Genomic DNA, 3,616 nt, shown 5'->3' with positions numbered 1-3,616 from the left:
TGTGAAATATAAACAACCCTTAAATCAGGCTTTAGTTACACCTGAGTAAAATTCAGGGAAAGGTGATTGTCAAGTGCCAACAATCAGGAGAGATATTTGATAGTTGCTGCTTGAGAAGACTAAACATTTATCTGCAGATCCCTATAAAGTATATTCATTACTCGTTATTCTCTACTAATAGTTAATTAAAGACTGTATATAATGGCTATTTTGCATATCCCTTTCAAGATTTCAAGATTTTCTAAGGTTCATTGACATATCATATACACAACTAATTCAATAACGTGCTTTAACCACTAGGCGGTGCACACAAGGTACACACAGCCATAATAACTTTGTATTATTAGTGTAGACACTTGTGTATGTATAACATCTGAAGATGTGTAGTTTTATTCATGTTTTCACATAATTGTACAGGATATTGCTATATTATTTCACATGTTTTACTTCTAATATCTGATTTGTAAAACATCACAGACAGAAAGGTATACTGTATCCGTCATTTAACAGTAAGTTATTGAAATTCTGAATCCATAGATGTGTCTCCCATCACCCAAATCCCCTGACTATTCTCTCAACTCAGTATTTACATTCTTATATTCAAAGAAAATCAGTAATATCTTTAAAATCAACAGGAGTCCGGTTAACTAAAAATGTCCGTGCGGAACAATACCCCCAACCCATAGATCCGTGGGTGAATAATGTCAATCACCACATTACACACATCCCTTCACATTTACATTTTAATTTACATTAAAGTATTTCGTGAGGCCTTCTAAAATGTTTTTAAATATAATTAGGGTTGTAGTTGAAGAGTTTGTAAATTGCGTTGCCTGGCAACGCAATCGCACAACGTCACGTCTGTTAATTCCACATCCACACCTCCACACACATGGATTAACATCGATTTAATACATTAATGTAGCCTTTGTTTCTGCTAAAAGAGGTGTCGACCAGCTAGGGCAACAAGAAAATCGGCGAAATCGAGTGTGATGATTAAAAAATAAATTAAAAACATCTAATTTTGACAATAAAAACCGACCAATAGGCGCGGTAGACCATTTGCTTGGCACTTCCGGGTATTTCTCCACTGGTTGGGCCATGTTAACAATACAGTGTAACTGTCACGTTTGAAGGGACGAAACCGTGACATATTCACGTCTCCCAGCATGGTAGATCGTCACATGTTCACGTCTTGCCGTGATACCGGGTTGACTACAGTACTATTGAGTGGAAACATAGTAGAGAAAAAGTATATAGCAGTGGAAAACACGGCCCAAAACAGTGCCCTGAAGAGCTGGCACGTTTTCAAATTGAAACTCATTTAGAGTTTAAAATCATGAAGGGGAAACCACAGCTCTGTTCCATTTCATGCCCATCAAGCACTGAAGCAGGTGCTCGCAAGTCCACTTGTGTATTTAATGCCATGGGCAATTTTTCAGGATTCTGTTTACCTCTCGGCCTGTCTGTTAGAGTCTGGCAACCCTGGGGTGAAGAACTGTCCTCTGATATAAAGTCAGCTTCAGCACTTTTTTATGTATTTTTCTTTTTTCGCAGCCCATGTGTTATCTTTGTGTGAAGACGTCTCCAATGATTTGGTGCGGGATAATTTGACTGACAGTCTGCTAATTTTTGAAAATTAATTTTAAACTGAGATCATTTATTGGTTAAATAAATAAGAAAAAAGCCTTTAAATAGCTTTTGTTAATGAATCTGACAGCATTTTATTAGACCCTGCCAGTACAGCAATATTTAATTTGGTGTAAGGCTTTTAATGGTTATAAAAATAAACCATTTGAACTATTCCTTACAATTGAGGCTCAGATAGTATAACAATGCTGCAACGATAAATTATGGCTAAAGTAAAACTGGCATCATTTACCACAAAATGAGATAAACTCTGGTACAAATTTGCCTCTTTTTCTCAAAAAATGTTAATACAAAAAGAACATTTGCATTATCTTTAGAAGTATAATACGAAACATGTAGAGGAGGTGGAGAAATGGAACACAACATTTACTATTTCTACTTTAATGGCATCATTACATACACATTACAGCATTTGTTTAAGGCATTCTTTGTTTACATGTATGTCCCCTGGATATCACTTTCATTTGCTTACTGTTTGTGAGAGATGCTTAAAACAAGGAGTTTCTTCTGTCCGTTTTTTTTGGTTGGGTTCCCAGAACTAATGTTTGAACAGAAAATACGTGGCGTTACCTCTTTTTCAATCAAGTGAAGTAAGGACTGGTGTCAGAAATGTTCCCCTCGGTTGATATTATGCGTGTACTTGTGGATCTCGGAGAATAATTACATGATTATGCAGATGTCCTCTAGAAAACCTTGTGAAGAGATTGAGAAAAGGCTTCTGAATATTAGATTTATACATAACATTTCACTGTCAGTGATATATGTTTTCTTCACTGTGACAATAAAGTCAACATTCTCTAGAAACAAAGCCCCTTGTCCTTTTTATTTCCAGAACCTTCTCTTTTTGTCATCAATCAAATGCAGTCGGTGCCATCTGGGAGACTTACATAAGTTCTGCAAAAAAAAAACTCCACTTGCTGCAGCTTCCCCGAAACATGCAGCCTCTCACATAACAGAGATCCCTCACTTCAAAGACTTTTCTGCTGAGGACTCCAGGCCCAAATTGTCGTCTCTGTCCTTCTACACATCTCTCCCAAAACAAGCAGCTGTTGCACGTGAAATGCAGCATGATGAATCCAAAAACCAGGAGATACTCTATACGTATTGTTTGAGGAAAGATGCAGATATGCTACACACAGAGGGAAAAAAATAGGATTAAATCAAGTGGGAATTAGAATGTGTTAGAGTCTATTTCACACTTTAGCTTTTGGCTTGCTGAGGAAGCAAATCATTATTAATGAAGCAGAATCATTTATTATTGTAGTTTCATGCCACACTGTCACTGAATTGACAACTGCTGCTGTGAAGTTCAAAATACAATTGTTAATAAGAGCAGAACTATGACTTATTTGACATCCATATTCAAAGCTCTGACAATGTTATCTGGAAATGTTTGTCTAACTTTCAAATCCTCATTAGCCAATATGGGGTATTCAGTTGAGCTAATTAGTAGCCTCAAAACTGGCAAAGCATTAAGAAAAACTCTCAGCAGTTCTTCTTGTTAGCATCTGTTGAAATTATATTTTCCAAAATGTGAGCGGCTTTCTTGAGGCATTTCAAAAGTAGGCTGCAAGACTGATGCGCCCAGATCTTTAAAAACAAACAAGTCGAGGCCATTTATTGCACCTGAAGATGTGTGCTAAAAATACAATGACGCCATTAGATGAAGTTAAAGTGTTTATGGCCACACGTGAGACAGATTCGGCCTTGAGATGTCTGCAGTTTTTCATTGACTGCTCTCAGGAGGCAGAATGAGTGCAAACGAGCTCATTCTTATTTTTTGTGGTGATGTATTAGTCCATTTGAAACAACTTGCATCTGCTGCCATTTGGTGAAGGACTCATTCTCGTATCCAAAATGTCATTTGTTCTCTGAGGTGCACACGTGGATGACTAATCATATTAATCATTGTTTTTTTATGTTAAAGGGTGCCCAGTAAACAAACAATGTCCTTGAGTTTGTCAGA

Source organism: Trematomus bernacchii, unplaced genomic scaffold (genome assembly GCF_902827165.1).
Source record: "Trematomus bernacchii unplaced genomic scaffold, fTreBer1.1, whole genome shotgun sequence".
Taxonomy (NCBI): Eukaryota; Metazoa; Chordata; class Actinopteri; order Perciformes; family Nototheniidae; genus Trematomus; species Trematomus bernacchii.
The sequence above is the reverse complement of the archived record's forward strand: the minus strand, read 5'-3'. Positions refer to the sequence as shown.